General features: G+C 35.6%; 1 pseudogene; it reads left to right on the top strand.

Moving 5' to 3' along the window:
- The first annotated feature begins 7,214 nt into the window (after positions 1-7,214).
- LOC141520692 (translocation protein SEC62-like) lies at positions 7,215-27,050 on the top strand (annotated as a pseudogene).
- The last annotated feature ends 463 nt before the right edge of the window (positions 27,051-27,513 follow it).

Genomic DNA, 27,513 nt, shown 5'->3' with positions numbered 1-27,513 from the left:
GCAGACTATTATATCATCTGCCAAGAGTGAGAGTTTTGTCTCTTCCTTCCCAATTCTAATTCCTTCAATTTCTTTTTCTTCTCTAATTGTTGAAGCTAGCATTTCTAATACAATATTGAAGAATAGTAGTGATAATGTTCATTCTTGTTTCATTCCTGATCTGAATGGGAATACCTCTAGACTCTCCTCATTGAATTTAATGCTTGTTGATGGTTCCCAATAGATACTGCTAATTATTCTAAGGAACATTCCATTTATTCCTACACTCTCTAGTGTTTTTAATAAGAATGGGTTCTGTATGTTGTCAGAAGCATTTTCAGTATCTATTGATGTGATCATATAATTTCTATTAGGTTTGTTGTTGCTACAATTAATTATATTAACAGTTTTCCTAATATGGAACCAATCCTGCATTCCTGGGATAAATCCTACTTGATCATAACGTATTTTCCCAGTGATAACTTGTTGTAATGATTTTGCTAAGATTTTATTTAAGATTTTTGCATATTCATCAGAGAGGTAGGTCTATAATTTTCTTTCTCTGTTTTAACTCTTCCTGGTTTAGGTATCAGCACCATATTGTTTTCATATAAAGCATTAACCAGAGTTCTGTCTTTCCTTATTTTTACAAAGAGTTTATAATGAATTGGAACCAATTGTTCCTTAAATGTTTGGTAGAATTCACTTGTGAATCCATCTGGCACTGGAGATTTTTTCTTAGGGAGTTCAATAATGGCTTGTTGAAGTTCTTTTCCTGAGATAGGGTTGTTTAGGTATTTAATCTCCTCTTCAGATCAGCTGGGAAATTTACATTTTTGTAAATATTCATCCATCTCACTTAGATTATCAAATTTATTGGCATAGAGTTAGGCGAAATAATTTCTAATTATTATTTTAATTTCTGTCTCATTGAAGGTGAGATCACCTTTTTCATTTATGATATTAGCAATTTGGTTTTCTTCTTTCAAATTGAACAGAGGTTTATCAATTTTATTGTTTTTTTCATAAAAACCACTTTTGATTTTATTTATTAATTCAATAGTTTTTTTGCTTTCAATTTTAATTAATTTCTCCTTTAATTTTTTGAATTTCTAATTTGATATTTATTTGGGGATTTTGAATTTGTTCTTTCTCTAATTTTTTTGGTTGCATATTTAGTTCATTGATTTCCTCTTTCTCTAATTTATTCATGTAAGCATTAAAAGATATAATATATCCCCTTACAGACTCCTTGAGTGAATCCCACAGGTTTTGGTGTTTTGTTTCATTATTGTCATTATCTAGGATAAAATGATTAATTCATCCTATAATTTGTTTTTTGATCCACTCATTCTTTAAAATGAGGTTATTCAGTTTCCAATTGGTTCTGGGTCTATATCTCCTTGGCCCAATATAGCATATGATTTTTATTGCATTGTGATCTGAGAAAGATGTATTCATTATTTCTACCTGTCTGCAGTTGATCATTAGGTTTTTATGTCTTAGTACATGGTCAGTTTTTGGACAAGTGCCATGTAATGCAGAGAAAAAGGTATATTCCTTTCTATCCCCATTCATTTTCCTCCATCAGTCTACCATATCAAGTTTTTTCTTAAAATCTCTTTACCTCCTTAATTTCTTTCTCATTTATTTTATGATTTGATTCAGCTAGATATGAGAGTGGGAGGTTGAGTTCTCCTACCAGTTGAGTTTTGCTGTCTTTGTCTTCCTGCAGTTCTTTCAGCTTCTTTTTTAAGAACTTGGATGCACCCCATTGGATGCATATATATTCAGTATTGAAATAACTTTATTATCTATGGTACCTTTTAGGAGGATAAAGTTTCATTATTTATTTCTTTTAATGCTATCTATTTTTTCAGCTGCTTTATCTTAGATAAGGATTGCTACCCCTGCTTTTTTCACTTCAGCTGAAGCAAAATATGTTTTGCTTCCACCTTTTACCTTTACTCTATATTTATCTCTCTTCTTCAGATGAGTTTCTTGTAAGCAGCATATTGTAGGATTCTGGTTTTTAAACCATGCTGCTATTCACTTAGGTTTTAAGGGAGAGTTCATCCTATTCACATTCAAAGTTATGATTACTAATTCTTTATTGTCCTCCATGCTATCTTACCTCTCTATTTTCCCCCCTTCCCCCCTTATCCATATTCTCCAGTTTTTTGTTTCTGAATAGGACCCCCTTCTGTGTGTTTGCCCTTCTATATCCACCCCTCCCCTTTCTTTCCCCTTTCACTTTTTCCCTTTCCTTCCTTTTGTTAGTTCTGCTTTTTTCCCTCCCCCTCCCTTTCTCTGTCCCCTCTTCCCTTTTCCCCTTTTAGTACTTGAAAAGTTACATGTTTCTTAAATTAAGTGAGCATGTGTGTAAATTGACTTTAAGCCAAGTCTGATGAGAAGAAGATTCAGTTGTTGCTCATCTCCTCCCTTCTTCCCCTCTATTACCATAGGTATTTTGTAACTCTTAGTTTAATGAGATTTACCCCCATTCAATCCCCATCTTCCTCCTGTCTCCTTCCTGTCCCCCCTTTTTAAAGAGGTAGTGTTTTTAAAATCATTCTATTTGAGTCATAGAAAATTCTGAGTATCTGTCATGTTTAGCTAAGTACATTCTATCTAATAGAGTTAAAATTCTTGAGAGTTATTAGAGCTCTTCAGGATATCTCATTCCAGCCCTTCAATCCTTAATGTTGATGCAGCCAGGTCCTGCATAATCCTTACCAGGAATGCTTGGTATTTAAGTTGTTTCTTTCTTGCTGCTTGCAAGATATTCTCTTTTATCTGATAATTCTGGAATTTGGCCACAACATTCCTTGGTATTTTCATTTTAGGATTGTTTTCTGGAGTGGATCCATGTATTCTTTCAATAACCACTTTGCCCTCTGGTCCATGATATCAGGACAATATTCCATCACTAGATCCTGTAATATTAAATCCAGGCTTTTTTTTTCACTTCAATGTTTTCATGAAGTCCAATAATTCTCGGGTTGCCCCTTCGATCTATTCTCGAGGTCAGTGGTTTTGCTGATGAGGTATTTTACATTTTCTTCTATTTTTTTCTAATTTTTGATTTTGTTTAAAAGGCTCTTGCTGTCTCATAAAATCATTAGTTTCCTCAGACTCCAAATTTTTTTTTTTGGCGGGGAGGAGTTTTCTTCATTTATCTTTTGCAACTCCTTTTCCACTTGGTCAATTCTATTTTTGAAAGAACTTTCCATTTGACCAATTGAGCTTTTGAGAGAATTATTTTCTTTTTGCATTTGCCCAATTAAGGATCTGAGAGATTCATTCTCATTTTGTATTTGTCCAATTGTATTTTCCAATGATTTGTTTTCTTGTTGCAAGGTGTTAATCTTCTCTTGGGTTTCTTTTTCCAAATTTCCCAATTGATTTTTAAACTCCTTCCTTATTTCTTCAAGGAAGTCTTTCTGTGCTGGTGACCAGATCATATTCTCCTCAGAGGTTCTAGGTCTCTCTGAATTATGCTCTTTTCCTTCCATGAATTTTTCTATGGATCCACCTTTTTGCTGACCTTTCTTCATTTTGCTAAGGCCTTGAGTTGGGGAGGGGCTGGTTCACAGACTTTTGGTGATGGGATCCCTAGAGGCTTTACTCACTGAGTGTAATTTCCCTGGCTGTCCAGTAGGAGGTTCTGGCTGCCTTCTCTGGAGTGTGTGTGACCTTGATTGAAGGCCTACTCCCTTAGCCTGAAGGGAGAGGTGGAAGCTGTTAATTTCTTTTGCCTTCAATCAGTGGTGGGCTTTACCAAGGGCTGAGGTCAACCCTCTCCATATTGTCAGCTGGGAAAGGTCTTCTGCTCACACATCTGTGCTGGAGCAGAAGTAATCTGTAATTGTGTTTTGTTTTGTTTTTTCTGGGAAGAGACCTAAGCAGCAATGGAGGTGTGGGTTAAGATTTCCTCTGACCCAGGAGCAGAGGGATGGTATCCATAGCTGTCCTCCAACAGAACTCTCCCCTCATCCAGGTCAGCAAGCTCCAGAGGGTCAATGCCTCTGCTCCCTTGTAGAACTAAGCTCCCATGGTCTAGCCCCACTGCTGATCCAACAGGTCTGTCACTAGGGGCCCACAGGCACCTAGGGCTTCAATCCAGCCCTAATCAGGCTGATCCGTGGCTGATCTGCCCTCTACACCCAGACTCACCCACTGCTGCAGGAGACAAATTCTAAGGTAGATGTTCTTTCTCATGGCTTTTCTTTCTGGGTTTTGTTGGTTGCATTTTTGTTAAGAGGTTTGTTTCATATCACAGATGGGGAAAGATCAGGAGACTTTAGAACTGTGCCTGTCTTCTCTCTGCCATCTTGGCGCTAAAGTTTGTTTCTAAGCCAGATTCAGCTAGCAAGTCACCTTTAATGCAGTGTCTCTTTATGTTACATTATACTTCAAAATTGCCAGACTAAAACTGAAAAACTAAAACTTTAATCTCACCTTCTTTATAAATTCATCTCACTGCTTAGGTCTCCTTACTCTCAATATGACATTCTTTCTATAAGTTAATTACTCAGTCAATAAACATATATTGAGTTCAAACTTTAAACCAGATACTCTGTTAATAGGGATATAAAGAAAGGAAAAACAAACGAAAACAGAACAAAATAAAAACAAGCCACTTCATTTCTTAGGGAAGCTCCCAATCTAATGATGAAGTAGTTTGTGAAGAACTGTATACCTGGTGTAAGAAGAATAGGAAGGCAGTCAGGGTTCAGATGGAAAGGATTTTGGATATCAAAAGAGGAGTTTATATTTTACCTGAGAAGTTAAAGGGAACCAAAGGAACTTTTTGAAAGAGGTGGAATTGAAATATATCAGTAGGTTCTTTTTTGGTAGATGAAAGGAGAATGGACTGAAATTGCAGGGATCCCAACCAGCAAGGTATCAGGGTGGTGGCCAGGTGAGAGGAAAGGAGGTGTAAACAAGATATCATGAAGCTAAAATTGATAGCCCTTGGTATCAGATTGAATATGGGAGATGAGCTAATGTGAGGTCATCAGTATTACAAATCTTAATGACTGGTAATAAGTTTATACAAAATATTCAAAGAAGAGAACAGCAATATGATATAATATATATAATAATATATATACATATACATATATACACACATATATAGCTATGTATTTCCTGCAGAAAACAACATAGCAACATTAGAATCAGAACATCTAAATCTAATCTTAGATCTTCAACTAAGAGGTTAACTCTTACTTCATTCTGGACCAGAGTAAATTACCAGGCTTCTGTTAGCTGTTCAAGCTGACTATGACATAAGAGCTATAAGTTTTCCTTATCAAACTGATCATCATAAGTAACAAACTACTGAGATTTTATTTAAGTAGCAATGAAGAAATGATTCCAACTCTCATAACAGGGACTTGTTATCAAAGATCACAAACTCAGCATGAGAGAAATAAAATAATTCTCACTAAAGACCATATGCCTAGAAACCATTAGCTATCATTAAGAGAAAATGGAAACATCAGTCTCAACCTCATAGTTAATATTCTGTATTAGTTCTTATCACATTAACATATGGTATTTAAAATGCTCCTTCCTTTCTCTTTTTTCTTTCATCTTCCCCTTATCCTTCTCCATTCCCTTTTATCCTTCTTCCTTATCTTCTACTCTCAAGACCAATATTTTCCCCCAAACCCACAACATATACAAAGAGAGAAAGAAAGGGAACGGAAGGGAAGGGAGGAGGAAGAAGATGAAGAAAAGAAAGACTGAAGAAAAAATTTGTTGAGAGGGAATGTGAGAAGAGCTATGTAGGCAATTCAGGATAGGTTTTCATTTCTCAGGAGTAGGGTGAAATGAAAACCATAAGACTTCCTCTATATCCCCAAAGAAAATGCACATGCCCTTCATCTATTCCCACTTCAGATGAAAGTCAGTGCAGAAAATATACATTGTATTCTTATTCAGGACTCATTTTAGCAAAGAATACAGAGTTCTATCAGGATCTGGTTCTGTATAGAGGGTTTGGACTTCTCCACAATGAAAGATTTTCTTTTGCCTTTTCCAGTCTGAACCTGCTTACAGCACTATAAAAATCAAATACAAAGGTATCTATTTATTTTTAATTTCCTTACATCTCCATGACAGCAGAAATCCACATTCTCTGGTTATGTTTATGTCTATGTTTATTTGTTCACATAAATGATCATATAAATGTATATAAATATTTATGTATACAAATATGTAATTACAAAATTACAGATGTGATTATGTATCTATAATATTTATATATATTTCTGTATGTACATATGTAAAATATATGTATGTAGGCATATGTGTAAACGTGTATATACATACAAATATATTAATATACACATACATCATAAGAATATACATGTACATCATAAGGATATACACAAAGAAATAATCAAAATTTTCATAAATTATCCATTTCTTATTACAGTTTTTTCTCTCTTTAACTAAACTATACAACAAAGCAATTGCTACTTCCTACTAGGTAGGATGAATTATTCAGCACTAATAAAGCATGAATTCTTGAGAGGGGAAAAATGACTTTATCCTTGCTTATCCCTCTTCCTCTTATCCTTAACAGCATATGTATTATAATTTCATAATATTATATTTTGGAAAAAAAACATACATTGCAGTCAACCTCATGGGGCTATAGAGATTTCTGTTTCTTTAAGTTACTCATTTTATTTAACCAGAATTTTAAAAACAACTCTGGGCTTACACAGAGCATTATTAGACTAATTGAATTGCAAATCAGTGCTGGGAGTTTATCTTGAGAAGAGAATGACTGGCTACTTTATCTCTTTGCTGACATTCTGACCCTACTCCTCTCCTAGGATTTCCAGGAATTTTGAAGAAAGATCATAACATCAGAGATCTGCAATTGAAAGGTACATCTTGTCTAACTCCTTTGTTATAGAGAGGAGGAGATTGAAACACCTCAGTTAAGTGACTATCTCAAGGTCACACTGGAACTAGCCATGAGGAAGGAAGGTTATATCATATGGCCTTAGAAAAATATCTGAGAGAGAACTATTAAAACGCAATTGGCAAAGTATTAGTAGTGTGATTTGCTAAGTTATATTGTTTTTGTTTATCTGTCTTCTTTCTGGACTTGAAATGTCACAGTATGGAAAACTCCTAGATAAACAAAAACTCCCTCAATAATTTTAAGTTAGAGGCTTAAAAATTTATAAGAGGAAATGAGAGACAAAGCGATGTGCAGAAAACTAATCAATGATGATGATGATGATGATGATGATGATGATGATGACAGTGTGTGTCAGGCACCTTAAACTCATTATTTCATTTGGTTCTCTTAACAACCCTGGGAGGTAGTGTGTAGCTCTTACTCATATTTTAATAATGAGGAAACAGAGAGAGGTTGACTGCTTTGCCCAGGATAATACAAACCATGGATGCCATTTAATAAATACAAATGTGAAATACTATCTCCAATTCTGATGTATCTGAGACCCAATTTGAATTCAAGTTTTTGTTATATTTGGAACTTTATACCTTGCGGTACCTAGCAGACCCAGTTGCTTTGTGTTTGAAAGATGATTTGAACACATCTCAATCAAGACTGTTCTTTTATCTGTTTTGCCTTACTGCAATTTACTAATCTGGCAATAATATATTTTACGTTTCTATTTTAAAGTTTTCCTTTCTTTAAGTTGTCCAAAATAAGTTAGATGAACATGACATTTTAAAAAGTTTTAAACAGTTATATAGAAAAATAAAGAAACTGTGATCCATATGAAGTTTCCTTACTGTAGCGCACACAACTTGAGGAATAAATAGATACATCATTTGTAGCTGCTGGCTACTTGGGTTCATTTCTGCCTATGAGGAAGCATTATTCAGACTGGGAAAACATGGGTGGAAATAAAACAAAAATTTATTAAAAAGGTTATAAAACATGAGAAGGGCATGCATGCACACATGTGTGTGTGTGAGAGAGAATGAGAGAGAATGAGAGAGAATGAGAGAGAATGAGAGAGAGTGAGAGAGAGAGAGAGAGAGAGAGAGAGAGAGAGAGAGAAAAGAACAGCCAAGCATCCTTGGCTGGACCTTGGTCAAAGAAGACTGACCCAGCCCTGAATTTCTGTCCTACTCAGGTTTTTAGTCTTGCCTCTCATCCAGAGGGCAAAAGGTGAACTCCCTTTCTCTGACTAGACCAGGAATTAGGTAGAGGGTAAAGCCTAAGGAGATCAGCATAGGAATTTTAAATTAAACAATGAATCAATGATACAATAAGAATAAGGGGGGGGAGGTCTCCACCCCAAGCAGCTTTTAAGATTACAATTGTTTCAGTTACAATCATCATTCTCTACTTCAAGTCAACTTATATCTCAAGAGTCAATGTAAATCTCCACCCAAATTCTTTGTTATATTCAAATTCTCTTCATCTTCCCCTGCATCAATTGACCCTTGACATAATTTTTTTCTTTCTTTTTTTTAAGGGCACAAATGTGTTTAATTAGGGAAATATCACTAGACAATATTATTTTTAATATAAAACTTAAGCATTCACAATAACCCTAGGATAGCTATGATCCAGATGCATTTGCATTTTGAAATAACATTTCTAGAGAATGTTTGTTTTACTTTTCTATTTAATAAGCTTCTTTGTTTCCTCAAGAGATAGACATTGATTTTGTTTTTGACTTTTTCAGTACAATATTCTAAGGCATTCATTATATTATCCAGTAAAATATGATTCTCTGTTTTTTCTTCTGATTCTGTTTTTTCTTTTTTATTCAAAAAGAACATTCACACAAACACACATACACACAAAATCCAAGCACCAAATTTTGAGATTCACAATTCACAATTGCTTTCTAATGACATTGCTCTCTTGTTTTTGAAACTACTGCTTTCATTGGCAATTTGTGAATTTTTATAGAAAATAATCGTTTTAATATTAGACTAAAATTCAGATAATGAAAAAAGAAAGTCAATCAGTTAGCAAACATTTATTAAGTGCCTACTATCTACCAATAACTGTGCAAACTGCCTAACATTTTAGTAACTAGTCTATCTAAGCAGGAAACTCATTATTGTCAGTTTTATTACCAAAAGGTGTTGGTTTGGTTTTGATTTTTATTTTTTGTCCTTGGAAACTCAAGATTTGGACTGAATTATTGGAGAATAATGATTTATGGTATGACTGCATAGTCACTTTTGAGTATTACTATGAATAATAGCTGTATTTCTCGTCTGTAGTACTTCTTCCCTACAATCACTCTTAAAACTATCTCTGGTCATAGAGAAATAACCTTTACATAAAGCAAATGATAGTGGTTATGGTTGTGGTTCTGTAGTAGTTGTTTTCTCTTCGTTTCTTTGTTTGGAGGTGTTGTCAAAATTTATACTCCAATTTACTGGAAAATAGAGGCAACATGAAATTATGTATGTCCTCTGAACAAACACCATTTGGATTTTCATAAAGGAAAATAAACTGTGATATCAAATTATATTAAATAAAAAACAACCTTCCCAATAAATATTTCATTCATAAATAAAATTACTGATTTCAAAGGAACTATGATATTATCAATGTGGATACTTCTTCTACCAGGGCAGATAACCAGCCATTTGTACCTTCTTATCCAGTAGCATTTTCATGGACTAGAGTTTATAATTTCTCATAAATTCTTAATAGACAATCTAACAATTTCTTAGAAGGTCTCTCTAGCTGTGTCTTTTAACATTTCTTGAGTGTCCTATTTGATCCTCTATCTTACCAAACTTTATTCACCTTAAATGACTAGATTGCTAATCAAGAAAATATTGTTACAAGAAGAAGTAAAGTGGTGGTAGAAAGTGGTCACAGAATCAGAAAGAAATTACTTCAAGCAATACTCCTGACATAGACTGAGTGAACTGAGAAAGTCAATTCATGTTCTGTCCACGATGGCAGAGCGAAGCTGGGCACTGTTTTAATTCCTGACTTCCCCTCAGAATTAACAAGAATCAAACCTCTTAACAGATTTTGAATTGATACAACCCATAGAAGAATAGATGGGAACATCTTCCAGCTCCTCTGTCACAGGAGATTGTGAGCATGTCCTGGCAGAGAACAGACAGGCTCAGGGCACCAGCAACAAGATGAAACATGGTGACTGACCTGATAACTAAAGCAGTGGGAGCTGAAACCTTTGGAATATGTGTGGTAGGTGGACTGGAAGAACTCCAGCAAGGCTGTCCACAAAAAACCATTTGGCAATCTTGGCTGAGCTATACTGTGGCCCAAGCTCTAGCCCCAAGGATTCCCAGAGGAACTGCAGGCATTCTCAAAGGAGACACGCCCCCCCCCCCCCCCATATTCTGGTGGGAGGGCCTGGCTTTTTCCAGTACAAACACAGAAACAGTCCCCACATTCATTCCTTGCCACAAGACCTGGTTGTGGGCAGAAGGACTTCCCAAGTCCTGATTATCCAAAGAGAGCATCTGGCATTTTGGGCCCTGACAACCTAGCCAAGTGACTGGGTTGCAACAGGACAAGCCAGATCCAGCCAATACAGGCAATCTAAAGAAAGCTACTGGTATTCCTTACTGGTTGGTCCACTTAGTAGCCTCTTTCAGTTCCTAACCCCAGTGAGCAAGGTCTCTAGGTTTCTCAACATCAAAGATCTGTGAACCAGTACCTTTCCCAACACAATACTCTAGGAAAAGCTAACATCCCAAAATGAAAAAAGGCCAGCACAAAGCAAGGTCTATTGAATGTTGCTTTGAAGAAAAGAATACTAGCTCAGAAAAGGAGAACAGACAGGAAATTATGTGTGAAGATTCAGCAGAGAATATGAATTGGTCTCCAGCCCAGAAAGATTTCTTAGAAGCGATCAGAAAGGAGTTTAAAAATCAAATGAAAAATTGGGAATAGAAATGCAAGAGAAAATTAACAACATCTTATAACATCTTAAAACAGCATCTTACAACAACAAAAAAATGACAGAAGAAAACAAATCCTTTGTAAATACAATTGGTCAAATGCAATAGAAAATAATTCACTCAAAAACAAAGTTGGGCAAAATTTCTTTAAAAAAATAAAATTGAGGGAACTTCTGGCCAAAATGGCAGAGAGAAGCCAGGACTATGCTAAGATCGCCTATCAAAAATATGAGAGTATTAGAACAAATGGTATGGTCCTTAAAATAATAATCATCCACATGCATTATATAAAATGTAAATAAACTGGGAACATTTCCAATCAGATCAGGATCAAAAAAAGATGTCCATTATTATCACTATTATTCAGTATAGTGTTAAAAATGTTAGCTTTAGCAACAAGAGAACAAAATGAAATTGAAGGATTAGAATTGGCAATGAGGAAGCAAATCTCTCACTCTTCTGATGGTATGCTTAGAGAAACTTAGAAAAAATCAACTAAAATCTATTTGAAACAATTATATCTATACCCATTCCTTTTTCTCCAAAGGTTCATCATATCTAAGACTCCTAAAATTCTATTCACTTACATAACTTTCTTATTGTTTATTTTTGCTTTAAATTTATCTAATTGTAAGAGAAGTAGAATGAGGTTCTCCTCTATTATAGACAATATCTTCTAATTCATTTACTTTCATCTCAAAGAATTTGGATGTGACACAACTTGGTACATATATGCCTAATAACATTACTTCATAGCATATGGTAATTTTAAGAATATGTAGTTCATTTTTTAAATGCTTTTAATAAGATTTATTTTTGTTCTTTATTGTCTGAGATCATGATTGCTACCCATGATTTTCTTAATTCTACTAAAGCTTAATATAGTTTGCTAAGCTCTTTTTTTCTTTACCCTGTTTATATCTCTCTGTTTCAAATGTTTCCCCTTTAACATTTCTTTTCAATTTAAATTTTCACTTTTACTTTGACCTTTAACTACCCATTTATCAGTCCCTTTTCTCCCTTTCTCCCATTGTTCTCCTTACTTCCCTGTTGGAGAGGATAGATATTTATTTAATTAAAGATTTTTTGTATTTATGTGTTTATTTATTTATTTTGTTTTATTTATTTTAAGTGATTTGTCATTCTTTTCATTGTTTCCATGTTGGACATTGATCAAATTGAGTGTGATGAGAGAGAAATCATATCCTTAAAGAAGAAACATACAATATAAGAGATAGCAAGATCAGACAATAAGATAGCAGTTTTTTTTAATTTAAATTGAAGGGAATACTCCTTGAACTTTGTTCAAACTCCACGGTTCTTTATCTGGATACAGATGGTATTCTCCTTTGCAGACAGCAACAAATTGTCCCTGATTGTTGCACTAATGAAATAAGCGTGTCCATCAAGGTTAATCATCACCCTCATGTTGCTGGTAGGGTGTACAGTGTTTTTCTGGTTCTGCTCATCTCACTCAGCATCAGTTCATGCAAATCCCTCCAGGCTTCACTGAATTCCTGTCCCTCCTGCTTTCTAATAGAACAATAGTGTTCCATAACACACACACACACACACACACATGTGTGTGTGTGTATATCACAGTTTGCTAAGTCATTCCCTGATTGAAGGACATTTAATTGATTTCCAATTCTTTGCCATCATAAATAGGGCTGCTATAAATATTTTTGTACAAGTGATGTTTTTACCCTTTTTCATCATATCTTCAGTGTATAGACCTAGTAGTGGTATTGCTGGATCAAAGGGTATGCACATTTTTGTTGCCCTTTGGGGATAATTCCAGTTTGCTCTCCAGAAAGGATGAATGAGTTCACAACTCCACCAACAATGTATTAGTGTCCCAGATTTCCCACACCCTTTCAACAATAATCATTGTCCTTTCTGGTCATAATGGCCAGGCTGAGAGGTGTGAGGTGCTACCACAGAGATGCTGTAATTTGCATTTATCTAATAAGTAATGATTTAGAGCAATCTTTCATATGATTATGGATTGCTTTGATCTCCTCATCTGTAAATTGCCTTTCCATATCCTTTGACCATTTGTCAATTGGGGAATGGCTTTTTTTTTTTTTAAATTTGACTCCATTCTCTGTATATTTTAGACATGATTCCTGTGTCAGAAATACTAGTTGTAAAGATTGTTTCACAGTTTCACATTGCTTTTGATCTTGGTTACAGTGGTTTTGACTGTGCAAAAGCTTTTTAATTTAATGTAATCAAAATTATCTAGTTTGTTTTTAATGATGTTCTCCATTTCTTCCTTAGTCATAAACTGCTTCCCTTTCCATAGATCTGACAAGGAAACTACTCCTTGATCTTCTAGTTTGCTTATAATATAGTTTCTTATGTCTAAATACTGTATCAATTTGGATCTTATCTTGGAATAGGGTGTAAGGTGCTGGTCTAATGTAAGTTTCTTCCATACTAACTTCCAATTTTCCCAGCAGTTTTTATCAAAGAGAGAGTTTTTATCCCAATAGCTGGACTCTTTGGGTTTATCAAATAGCAGATTACTAAAATCATTTCCTGCTATTGCACCTATTCTATTCCACTGGTCCACCAATCTATTTCTTAGGTAATACCAGACAGTTTTGATGACTGAAACTTTATAATATAATTTTATATCCGGAAGGTCTAAGCCCCCTTCCTTTGCACTTTTTTCCATTGAATCCCTGGAAATTATTGACTTTTTTATTTCTCCATATAAATTACTTACAACTTGTTCTAACTCATTAAACTAATTTTTTTAGAATTTTGAATGGTAGAGCATTAAACAGGTAGTTTAGCTTTCATGGAATTGTCATTTTTATTATATTAACTCTATCTATCCATGAGCAGTTGATGTTTAACCAGTTATTTAAATCTGATTTAATTTGTGTGAGAAGTGTTTTATAATTGTTTTCAAAAAGTTTCTGAGTTTGCCTTGGCAAATAGACTCCCAGGTATTTTATATTGCCTGAGGTTACTTTGAATGGGATCTCTCTTTCTAGCTCTTCCTTCTTTATCTTGCCAGTCATTTATAGAAAAGTTGAGGATTTATGAGAGATCATTTTATATCCTGCCATTTTGCTAAAATTGCTAATTGTTTCCAGTAATTTTTGCATGATTTCTTGGGATTCTCTAGGTATTCCATCATGCCATCTGTAAAGAATGAGTTTTGTCTCTTTCTTCCCAATTCTAATTCCTTCAACTTCTTTATCTTTTCTAATTGCTGAAGCTAACATTTCTAATGTGATATTGAATAGTAGTGGTGTTAATGGGCATCCTTGTGGAATTTCTTTTTCTGAGATAGGGTTGTTTGGGTATTTAATCTCCTCTTCAATTAACCTGGGTAAATTATATTTTTGTAAATATTCATACATTTCACTTAGATTTTCCAATTTATTGGCATAGAATTGGGCAAAACAATTTTGAATTATTACTTTAATTTCCTCCTCAGTGGTGAGTTCACATTTTTTCATTTATGATACTAGCAATTTGGTTTTCTTCTTTCTTTCTTTTTTTAATCAAATTAGCCAGAGGTTTATCAATTTTATTATTTTTTTCATAAAACCAACACTTGGCTTTATTAATTCAATATTTTTTTGCTTTTTATTGTATTAATTTCTCCTTTAATTTTTAGAATTTCTAATTTGGTATATTTGTTCTTTCTCTAATTTTTTAGTTGCATATTTAGTTCATTGATTTCCTCTTTCTCTAATTTATTCATGTAAGCATTTAAAGATTTAATATATCTCCTGACAGTTGCTTTGAGTGAATCCCATAGGTTTTGCTATATTGTTTCATTATTGTCATTATCTAGGATAAAATGATTAATTTTTATATAATTTTTTTTGATCCACTCATTCTTTAAAATGAGGTTATTTAGTTTCCAGTTGGTTTTGGTTCTACAGCTCCCTCGTGCTATATTTCATGTGACTTTTATTGCATTGTGATTTGAGAAAGATGTATTCATAATTTCTGCCTTTCTATAGTAGAACACTAGTTTTTTATGTCCTAGTGCATGGTCAATTTTTGCATAAGTGCCATATACTGCAGAGAAAAAAGGTATATTCCTTTCTATCCCCATTCAATTTCCTCCATAGGTATATCATATCTAGTTTTTCTAACAATTTATTTACCTCTTAATTTCTTTCTTGTTTATTTTATGATTCGATTTATCTAGATGTGAGAGTGAGAGGTTGAGGTCTCCCACTATTGAGTTTTGCTGTCTATGTCTTCCTGTAGTTCTTTCAGCTTATTCTCTAAGAATTTGGATGTTATCCCATTGGGTGCATAAGATAGGATAGATTTTTAAACCAAATTGGAAATTTATTTATTTATTCCCTAATTGGCCCAAATCTGATGAATATGGGGTTTACAAAGTTTTCATAACCTTTCTTCTTTCCCTCTACTATATCGGTCTTTTTACCTCTTTATGCGGTGTTATTTATCCTCAAATGCCTAAGCCAATTCCTAGTAAAATTCTTCTTTTCAGGTATTTATTATTTTAACTCATACCCTAAACCCTGTTGTCAAATTATACTCCTTTTATTAGACAGATAGGAGTACCTTTCTCAAGGGTTGATTGATTTATTGATGGATGGATTGATAAGCAATGCTGCCTCATAGTTCCTATCTAAGTGTTCTCCCCTCTTCTTTTCCATTACAAAACACTTCTCAAGTGTGATAAATAATACCAAATTATAATCACTTTGTTCCATACTCTCTTTACATGTACTTCTATGGACATACAGAGATCATGAGCTAAAGTATCAAGCAAAGCAAAGTCATTTCATGAACCATTTATACCCACCTGATCTAATATACTCCCACTAATAATAGCTAAAAAAATCAAATTAAAGCATAATTGACTTATGATCTATTTCAGCTCAGTCCTTCTGAGTACACTCTCTTCTTCTTTCCCTATATTACTTCCATTATATCACTACAACATACTTTAAAGGATCAGGTACACTTTCTCCCTCTGTCCCTATAGTACAACCCTTATTAAAAACAATATAGAATAAATCAATATTATTTCATGACCTATTTATGTCTAGCCTCACTAAGTACAGTCTCTGAAGCTCCCTTTTATAGCTCAATCCTCATTAACTAAATGTCTAGTAAAGCAAGATCATTTCACAATTTAATTATTTAAAGACTCTAAATACTATCCTTCCCTCTAACACAATAGAAAATAGAACTCTCATAAATAGCATCAATTCATGACATATTTATATCTATTTCCTCTAAATAAATTCCTAGTCTTCATTCTCAGCATATCTTCATGACTCATTTATACCCACATCCTCTAAGTATAATCCCTTCAACTACATTCAACCCTCATTTCCATAGGTATTGACTAAAGGCTAACCATATTCATGATTATTGCCTATCCATACGTTTTTTTCTAAGTGTGTTTTTTTAAATTGCTGACTTTAAAATTTTTCCACCAGCTACATGCAAAAACAAGTTTCAACATTTACTTCCAAAACCTTGAGTTCCAAATTCTCTACCTTCCTCCCACTGCATTTCCCCTCATTGACTAAGTAAGCTACTTGGTGTATTTTAAAATGCATAACTATGAAAATCATTGGTACAGGGGTTAGGTTGTAAAAGTAAACATAAATTCCATCCCTCAAAGAAGAAAACGCTCAAGAAAATAAAGTAAAAAAGAAAAAATATCCTTCATTCTGTATTCAGACACCAAGCTTGCTCTCTTGCATAACAGCATTACTGACAAAAGGTAGGTCATTCATAGCTAATCATCTTGCAATATTGCTGTTACATTTTATAAGGTACATTTCCCATTACACCTACTCATGCACATGTTTTTCCTGAGAGCATCCTATTCATCATTTCTTATAGAAGTATAGCATTTCATCTCAATCACATTTCACCATTTGTTTACCCTTACCAGCTGGGCATTCCCTCAGTCACCACCCCGCTGCTATAATATGGCTGCATTTAAATATTTTTCCTATATTTCTTCTTTTCTTAAATATAAGCTTGGTCACACTGATAGGTCAAAGGGTAGGCATGATTTTTTAACCCTTTGTTAAAACTCCAAACCACTCTCTAGAATTACTGAATCATTTCACAGCTACTCCAAAAATGCATCGATGTCTCAATTTCCCCATATCCACTCCTACATTTATCATTTTCTCCTTCTGTCCCAATAGTCAATCCAATAGATATGAGATAGTACATCAGAATTGTTTTAATCTATATTTCCCCTATCAAGAGTGAGGTAACAGTTCAAAAAATATTTAGATTGCATTGATAATCCCATCTCAAAACTGTTCATATCTCCTGATCATCCATCAATTGGGAAATGAGAAACAAAAATAAAATTTTTTCCGACAGTCACCAGTGCTAGCAGTATTTCTATCCGTCCTATTCTCCTCTCACCCCTATTTGTTCTATTCACTCTCTTTCACCCTCTCCCTCCCCAAAATTGTGTTTTATCTGATTACTCCCTCCCATGATCTTCCCTCCCTTCTATCACCTACATCCCCTCTCACCCTCTTTCTCCCTTACCTTTTCTCTCCTTTTTTTCCTCTACGGTAAAATAGATTGCTATACCCAATTGAGTATTTATATTATTCCCTATCTGAGACAGATCCAATGAGAGTAAAGTTCACTCACTCCCCCTCATCTTTCCCCTCTTACACTCTTGTAAAAGCTTTTCCTTGCCTCTTTTATGTGAAATAACTTCCCCATTATACCACTCCTTTCTCTCAGTATATTCTTTTCTCCCCCCATTAATTCCATGAAAATCATTGCCCTCCTCTACCTTGTCTATATATGCTCCCTCTTACTGTCCTAATAAATGAGAAGGTTCATATAAGTTATCAGTATCATCTCCTCATGCAGGAATGTAAGTAGTTCAACATCATTAAGTCCCTCTTGATTTGCCCTTCCCATCTTCCCTCTCTGTGCTTCACCTGAGTGCTATACTTGAAGATAAAAATTTCTCTTCTTTTTTGAAGATATTTTACTTTTTTTCTTTTACTAATTTTTCCTTTTTTCTTTTTACCTATTTTACCCCAGCTAAATGCAAAAGTAAGACTTACCATTTACATCAAAATCCATAAATTCTAGATTTTCTTCCTCCCTCCCATGCTACTCCCCCCCCTTTAAGCAAACTAGTTACTTGGTGTAGGTTAAATACGTTTAAGCAAGAAAAGTATTATTAAAATAGTCATATTGTAAAAGTAAACACAATTTCCATTCCTCAAAGAGAAGCCTCAAGAAAAATAATGTGTGAGGAAAGTGTGTATTTCAGTCTGTATTCAGACATCATCAGTGCTTTCTTTGTATTAGAAAGCACTCTTTATCATGAGTCCATCAGAGAAATTGCTTTTTTGTCCCACAGTTGCTATTGCTATCTGTATGTCCTTCCATCCTATTCCCCCACCCCATTTATTCTATTCTCTTGTTCCTTTCACCCAGTCCTTCCTCAAAAGTCTGTTGAATCCAAATATCCTCTCCCACAATCTTCCCTCTCTTCTATCAACAACATTCTTTCCCTGCCCCATCTATTTCTCCCATTCCTTTCCTCTCCAATCTTCTTCTAAGGTAAGACATTTCTAGTCCCAGTTGAGTGTGTATATTATTTCCTCTCTGAGCGACTTCCAATGAGAAAAAAAGGTTTACTCATGCCCTTTCGCCTTCTCCTTCTTCCACTCCATTGCAAAAGCTACTTCTTGCCTCTTCCATATAAAATAACTTACCCCATTTATCCTCTCTTTCCCTATCTCCCAATACAGTGCTTTGTCATCAATTGACTCCAGGTTTTAATATATTATATTTAATTCAATACCCTTCTGTGCCTTGTCTATAAATGCTCGTAATTACCCTAGTAAATTGAAATAATCATGTGTGTTAACAGTATCATCTTCCTATTAAGGAACACAAGCAGTTCAAATCCATTATTTCCCTCATAATTTTCCCTTACTATCTCCCTCTATGATTCACTTGAGCCTATACTTGAAAATCAAACTTTCTGTTCATCTCAATCATTTCATCACAAAAGTTTGAAAGTCCTCTATTCTATTGAATATCCATTTTTTCCTCTGAAAAAATATGTTCAGTTTTTTATTTCTGGTTAGTTGATTTTTTATTGTAAATCAAATTCTTTTCCCTTTCAGAATATCATATGCCAAGCCCTACAAGCCCTTAATGTAGATGCTGGTAAATTATGTGCAATCCTGACTGTAGCTTCAGGATATTTGAGTTGTTTCTACCTGAGTGCTTTTAATATGTTCTCCTTGACTTGAAAAAATTCAGAAATTTGGGTAGAATATTTGTAACCATTTTCATTTTGGATCTCTTTCAGGAAGTGATCAGTGAATTCTTTCAATATCTGTTTTTCCCTCTGCTTCTAGTATATCTGGACAATTTTTTTTGGGGGGGATTATATCTTGAAAAAAATTATGTTTAGCTTTTTTTTTGAGGAGGGGTGGGGTTGGGGATTTAGTCATGATTTTCAGGTAGTCCATTAATTTTTAAATTATCTTACCTGGATCTGTTTTTTCTGTTCAGTTGTTTATTCAATAAGATATTTCACATTTTCTTCTAGTTTTTCATCCTTTTGGTTTTGTTTTATTGTTTCTTCTATTCTTACAAAGTCATCAGTTTCTCTTAGCTCTATTCTACACTTTAAGAAATTATTTTCTTCAGAGAGCATTTGTTTCTTCTTTGCCTTCAGGCCAGTTCTGATTTTTAAGGCATTCTTTTCCTTGTTGGCCTTTGGGACTGTTTTTTCCATTTGACCTAAACTTGTTTTTAAAATTCTATTTTCTTCATTGTTTTTGTTATTTCCTTCAGTAAGCTGCTGACTCAGTTTACATGATTGCCCTGCTTCACTCTCATTTATCTTCCCAATTTTTCCTCTCCCTCCTTTACTTGATTTTCAAAATAGTTTTTGAGCTCTATCATAACCTGATACCAATTCATATTTTTCTTTGTGGTTCTGGATCCAGAAACTTTGACTTTGTTATTTTATGAGGTTGTATTTTGATTCTCCATATGATCAATTAAATGTCTTTGTTCATATTTTTTTGTTCTGTGTTTTCTCATTCTCCCAGCTTCATTGGTGGAGGACACATTGTCCCAAGTTTTTAAGGGTTTTTGAAGTTATTTTCAGGGCCAGCTCTGGGAACTCAATTCCTCAAGGGTCTTATGAGAGATTCTGATGGATCTCATGGTTTGTGCTCTGGTTTATAGATAACCTGAACTCTCCTTTCTGCCCTGGAACCATGAAGAGAGTCTGTGCTCAGCTTTGGCACTGAGCTCTCTTGTACTTTAATCCTTTTTGGGGCGGGGAGGGCAGGACTCCAGTCTGCAACCTAGATATGAGAATAGACAAAGCAACAATCTTCCTTGATCCCCTTACCTTACATGGGTTGAACACTCTGGAAGCAGTTGCCGCGTGGTTCCCCAGGCATACTCCTAGTTCCCATAGTTAATTCTGCACTGAGACCTGTGCTGGACTGGACTTGGCTCTCACTCTGGTACAGTGGAGTTTATCTGCTGAGTTCCCCAATTGTCCTTGGTAGTCCCTGGACAGAGAGTTCTGGACACTGCCACAATTTCCATGGATCCAAGTGCCCTAGGGACCCAGAAACCTCACAGATGGATGACTGGAGCTGGTTCATTCCAGTGCAGTAGGACTGAACTATAGGCCCTTTCCAACACTGGTGAAACAAACATTTTCTGCATATCTTCCAAAATGTCTTAGACTAGAAACTTTCTTTTTGGCTTTTGCATGGCAATGGGTTTAACTGATTTGTCCAAGGTCACACAGCTAGGTAAATATTAAGGGTCTGAATCCAGATTTGAACTCAGGTCCTCCTGACTTCAGACCCAGTGCTCTATGTACTGCACTACCTAGTTGCCCCTAGAAACATTTTTCACTCAATCTTTTTGTGGGTTTGACCATGCTTCAATTTGATTAGAGTCATTATTGAAAGGTATTTGGAGTGGTTTGGGGGGACATCTTGCAAGTATTCATGCCTCCATTCTTTATTTTCACTCCTGACATTCAAACTTTCTCTTTAACTACACTCATTTCATCAGGGAAATTAGAAAGTCCTCTATTGCATTGAATATCCATTTCTGCTCCTGACAATATATTTTCATTTTTGTTGGGTTGTTGATTCGTGGTTGGAATTCCAGTTCTTTTCCCTTCCAGAATATCATATTCCAAACCCTATTCTCTTTTAATGTTAAAGCTGCTAAATCTTACTGTAGCTCCATGATATTTGAATTGTTTCTTTCTGGCTGCTTCCAATGTTTTCTCCATGACTTGGGAGTTCTCATACTAGGCTACTATGGCAGTTTTCATTTTGTGATCTTTTTCAGAAGGTGATTGCTTGATTTTTTTTTTATCTTCTGCTGCTACGATAGAGAAATTTTCCTGGATAAGTTCTTGAAAATTGAAAGTCTAGGCTCTATTATTGATCATCACTTTCAGGTAGTCCAATAAATTTTGAATTATCTCTACTGGATCTGTTATTCCTTTCCATGAACAAATTCTATGAGATATTTCACATTTTTTCCTACTTTTTCATTATTTTGGATTTATTTTATTTTTTTCCTGATTTCTCACAATGCCATCAATTTCTCTTGGCTCAATTCTACCTTTGAAGAAATTATTTTCTTCTGAGAGCTTTGGTATCTCCATTTCCTTTGGCCAAATCTGTTTTAAGGTATTCTTCTCCTCATTGACCTTTCTGACTTCTTTTTCTAATTGAACCAAACTGATTTTTAAGATGCTGTTTTCTTCTGTATTTTTTGGTATATCCTTCACTAAGCTGCAGAGTTTGTTTTCAGGATTTTCCTGCATCACTTTCATTTCTCTTCCCAACTTTTCCTATACCTCCCTTATTTGACTTTCAAAATTTTTTGACTTCCACAGCTTGAGACCAATTCCTATTTTTCTTTATTGTTGTAGACACAGAAGTTTTACTTTGTTATGTTATGAGTATGTACTTTAATCCTCTAGAGGTTGGATTTTTTTCCTGGTTAGCTCATTTCCCCCTATCTATGACTTGACTTTTACTCTTTTAAGATGGAGCTCTGGTTCTAGGGTATAGGACATATTATCAAACTTTTGGGGATTTTTGCAGATGTTTTCAGGGATACCCCTCCAAGGGACTTGCAATTTCTCATTTCTTCCATGGTCTTATGAGAGGCTCTGACTGCTCACTTGGCCTGTGCTCTGGTTTGAGGGTAACCACAAGGCTTCTTTTCTGCTCCAGAACTGTGAGGAAAGTCCCTGCTCCACTATAGGCTGTAATTCTGTTGTCCTGCGCTTTTACTTAGGACAGTTATCCCAAACTGAGACTTGTATTTCAGTATGGTCAAAGCAATAAATTCATACTTCAGGGAAAGGAAAGAGACCTCAGTAATCTCCAACAAATCCCTTAACATTTGTGAGTTGAGCATTCTGGAAGCATCTGCTAGGTGACTTCCAAAGCATGTTCCTGATTCACTGGGGTTGCATTTCTGTTGAGGCCCACTGCACTGGGTTCCCCCTCATCCTGGTATAGCAGAGATTTCCTGCTGACCTTCCAAGATGTTCTTGGGCTGAAACGTTTGGAAAGCACTGCCAGTGACCTAGGTGCTCCTAGAAGCCCAGGCACCCCTTAATCTACTCCTGCAGGGATGTAATCATTTCATTCTGGCAGTTATGCTGCTGGCCTTTTCTAACCCCAGTGCAAAAGTCCCTTCCTTTGAATCTTCCAAATTTTCTTGGGCTGAAAATTTTTTTTTTCATTCAGTCTTTTTATGGGTTCTGTCATGTCAAAATTTGGTTTGAATCACTATTTGAAAGAATTTGGAGTGGACTGGGGGGAGATTTCATGGGAGTACTTGCTTTTATTCTGCCATCTTAACTCCACCTCCTTAAATGAACTTCTTTACCTATTTTAAGAGAAATACAATTCTCAAGAAATAAAAATAATGTTTTCCCTTTTAGGGATGTATACAATTTAATGTCCTTGACTACTGTTTTTTTCCTGTTTACACTTATCTTTTTATGCATTTCTTGAGTCTTATATTTGTGTATAAAATTTACTTTTCAATTTTGGTCTTTATTCTGAGAAAGTTTTGGATGTCTTCTATTTCATTAAAAATCCATCTTTTCCCCTGAAAGAATATGCTGAGTAGCAAATTCTTGGTTGTAATCCAGGGTCCCTTGCCCTCTAAAATATCATATTCTGGATCCTATGAAAGAAATAAATCCTGTGTAATTCTGAATATGGTATCCTGATTTTAAAATTTCTTCTTTTTGACTGCTTGAAGTATTTTTTAATTCAACTGAGAATTCTGGAAGTTGACTATAATATTTCTTGGGTTTTTATTCTAGGATCTCTTTCTAGAGTTTCTGTTCATTCTTTCAAGAATTAGTTTATCTTCTTTTGCTATGATATTAGATATGATAATTTCCTGAAAGATATTTTACAGGCTCTTTTTTATTGAAATTTTAGGGCAGACCAATAATTCATAAATTATCACTCCTGAATATATTTTCCATATTTTTTGTTTTTCCTAAAAGTTACTTCACAATTTCTTCTATTTATATAAGCTTTTGGCTTTGTCTGATGGAGATTTTTTTCTCAGAGTCATTACTTTCCATTTGTTCAAGTCCAATTTGTATGACTTTATTTTCTTTAGGTAGCTCTTGTGTTTCCTTTTCAAAATGATTAATTTTAGTTTTAATTAAGTCTCATTACTTTTTCATTGGCTAATTTTATTTTTTGTGAGCTATATTCTTTTGTCTAATTGATCATTTATATTTTTAAAGGGATTGATTTCTTCAATCAACTATTTATAATTTTATTGCATGCCTCCCATTTCTATTATTCAATTTCTCTTCTTCCCCAGTTGTTTGATGTTTAAAATTGTTTTTGAGCCATTCTATTAGGTTTTGGATTTGAGATTAATTTGTAATTTTTTATTTCTTTCTTCTTCTGAAATAGTACTTCATCATACCCATATGAATAGCATCTTTCTATAGTTAGTGCTCTTTTTTCATTTTTTTGCTCATTTTGATAGCTGAGCTCTACTCTTGGTGTACAGGGAATCTAGTACCAAGCATTTTTGTTAGAGACTTGCAGATCACTTGCCAAGATGATGCCTATACAGTCCAGCTATTGCCTATGCAGTGGTTTGTTCCCAAGTCAGTGCTGCCAGTTGACCCAGTGTTCCCAGGGCTCAGATTTTGTCTGGGATTTGGACCCTCTCTGCTGGCCTCCTGTTAAGTCAATTTACTGAGTTGAGACTTGAATTGCTCTGTGACTAAGTATCTCCCAATGTCTTTCCCACTCTCCTGCCTGTGGTGTCCTTTACTTCCCTTTTATTCTCAAAGAGACAGATCTTTAAAGAAAATTCTTCTTTATGTCTTGATTTGAGAACTTTATTCACTGGGTATTTTTTGGTGGTATCTATAGCTTTAAGAAAGCCTTTAGTAACAGGCTAGTTTTGTACTTCCATCTTGTCTCTACCCTGGAAGTATCCTTTCAAAATTAACTTGGAGAGAAGATGGTGAAGGGAAGTCAGGAACTATCCTAATGTCTCCTGGCATTCCTTCAGAACTAATATGAATTCAGCCCCTTAACAGAATTTGGATCTATATAATCCAAAGAATAGAGAAGAAGAACATCTACCAGCAAGGTATGTATCAGAGGAACAGGGTGAGCCAGGGACAGTGATCAGAGAGCCAGTGCAGAGGTGATGGGGTGAGATCTAGAACTAACCTGAGAACAACTGCAGAAGCTTTGGCTGTGGGAGTGGAGAGCAGGAACACTCCAGCCTGGCCTGGCAGGTAGACATCAGTCTGGTCAGTTCCACTGGCCTGGAAGACCAAGATTGTGAATTGTGAGCCCCATATTTTCAGGGGAGTCCCCAAGTTTCCAGTTGAGTTCCATCTACTCCATCCTTGTGGGAGAAAGTGATTCTTCCCAGAACAAGCACTGAAAAGCCCCCCCCCCTCCCCCAGGCTCAGATGGAGACTGCAGCTCTCTCTCAGTAGAATAAGGACATTAAATATATAGCACAAGGGCACAGCCCACATTGTGCTAAATTAATCCAGATGCTAACCCCCCCCCCCCACCCCCAGGCCTAGAGATTGGGCCACAAATCAAGGTCACATACACTCTAGAGAAAGTGTTGTGCACCCCATACTGGTTGGCCCACTTGGAGTTACAAAGCCCAGTGACCATAATCTCTAGGTATCTCAAAACCAAAAGTCTGTGAACCCGACAGTCACCCAACACAAGATCCTATGAAAAGGAAGGAAGGCTAATAGAAAGGGGAGTCCATTGAAAGTTAGCTTGAAGGTTGCAGGAGGGGGCCCTCCAGTGGGATCATGTCATATGATATGGGCTTGGTTAAGCATGGTCTGGGGTGCATGGGGCCCTGTGCTACCCCCCACTCTGCTCTGCTGCTCAAAGCTCACAAATTATAGGGTGTCCTCCAGGACCTGACCCCTCTTCCAGTGCTGAGAGGTGGGGTGGCCTCTGCCTAATGGCTGTTCTCTGAGATCCAGTCTCACTTTCTCCCCCTCTCCTTTCTCATTTCATGCTCAAGGGACACCCCCTTCACCTCCACCTCAGGCCTCAGTCACTTTGGCACCTGAGCAATGCTTCCTCCCCCAATTTGTTTACAGAGAGGCCTCGGCCCCCAGAACATGGATGCAACTTTGCTTCCCAGGATAAAGCCCTTTGGTCTGACCTTCTGCCCTTCAGTCTGGGGAATGCCAGGGACTCCAGGATCCTAACTTGGCCAGACTCCCTAAAGGAAATCCCTGAGGAATAAGGAAGTTGGAGAACCATCCAATGAAGAAAAGGTAGTAGCCGCATATCTTCACTTCAATTGTCCCACAAAATCCACAAATATGATGGGTAACAAGTCGATTAATTTGTTATCAAAAGCAGTAGACTGTCTTTTAGATTCCAAATGGGCAAAGGCCTAGAAAGGAGAACAAGCTTTGTTTATAACCTGAGAGCCTGTTGTTGACTATTATAACAGGCATTTTTTTTTGTTTTTGTTTTTCCAAGGCAATTAGGTGAAGTGACTTGCCCAAGGTTACACAGCTAGGCAATTATTAAGCGTCTGAGGCTGGATTTGAACTCAGATCCTCCTAACTCCAGGGAAGGTGCTCTATCCACTGCTCCATCTGGAGGTTCCCTCTTGTAATAGGCTTTTAAATAAACAGTTCTTTCACTGAGCATTAAAGGTGATGAAAGTGAAACTTGACAAAGAGACAAAGAAAGAAAAAGGAATGGTAGAAAGTGGATAAGAGGGAAAAAAAGAAGCAAGAAAGAAAATCTAAAAGATGAAAAGACTAAGAAGAGAAAGAAAAAATACATGGAGAAAAGGAAGAGTCAAAAAAGGAGGAAACATCAGGAACACCCAAAAAAGAAACCAAAAAAATATTTGAACTTGATCCACATGAAGACCAAATGTTGTAGGATAGAAATGAGGTATATGTGTGGAATTATGACCTCCACTTTAAAACATTTGCCATGGGACTAGTTCTTGTGATAGCAGTAGTAGCAGTGACCCTCTTCCCCCTGTGGCCAGCAGAGATGCAAGTAGGGGTTTATTACCTCAGTGTCACAGCAGGCTGTTTTGTAGCCAGCATCCTTCTTTTTGTCATTGCTTACTGCATATTGTTCCTGATCATTTGGCTCATCACTGGAGGAAGACACCATTTCTGGTTCCTACAGAATCTAACTGCCACTGTGGGCTTCATTGACTCCTTCTGGCCTCTCTACATCCATGAGTAAAAAGGACCAAAAGCAGTCTTAAAGAAAGAGGAGTAATCTGAGGCCAAAAACAACAGAAATCTTACAGTGAGGGAAAAGGAGACAGTGAGAAACAGAAATGCAAGGATGGAGAAAATAGGAACTCTGGGAAATAATGGAACTGAGGGCTAAGGTGGAAAGCACCATTCAGACAGAGATAGTGACAGATGGGAGGACAACTGGTCCCCCCATATTAGTGTAAATAGGAATTATTATGAAATGATTACAAAAATGATTACAAAAGAGGGACTTGAACAGCAAATAGATGGAGATTGTGAAGAGGAGGAGGAAGATGAAGGAGATGAAGAAACAACTAGACTTTCATCTGAAAATTTGTAAATATTCTCTATTTGGGGACCAAGTGTGGGCAAGTACTTGGATTTTCTCTATTGGCTGATAATCAAAATATATGCATAGTCTTTGGAGCACTCTGTCAATCAGTTTGCTGAGATTAGTGGACATCCAGACAATTCTGTTCAGTTTTTTTATTTTATAGACTACTAACATTTTCTTGGTACAATTTTAAGTGACTAATACATATAGTTAACTACTTTATCCATTTAGCAACTATTTTAGTAGCAAGTGACTTTTATTCTTTTCAATAGTTGTCAAAGATGAGGTTTCCTCAGAGACATTCAGAATAATGGCATTTTTGAGCATTGTAGAGAGTTTCCTATTGTTCAATATGGCAGAAGAGAAGAAAATGAAACATCAAAATTTCAGGTGACACACAGTTAAATAGTTATTTATAAATTACTTTATGATGAAATGACCACATGACTTTTAACTCTTTTGTTTTTAA

Source organism: Macrotis lagotis, chromosome 1 (assembly GCF_037893015.1).
Source record: "Macrotis lagotis isolate mMagLag1 chromosome 1, bilby.v1.9.chrom.fasta, whole genome shotgun sequence".
NCBI classification, from domain to species: domain Eukaryota; kingdom Metazoa; phylum Chordata; class Mammalia; order Peramelemorphia; family Peramelidae; genus Macrotis; species Macrotis lagotis.
The sequence above is the reverse complement of the archived record's forward strand: the minus strand, read 5'-3'. Positions and strand labels throughout refer to the sequence as shown.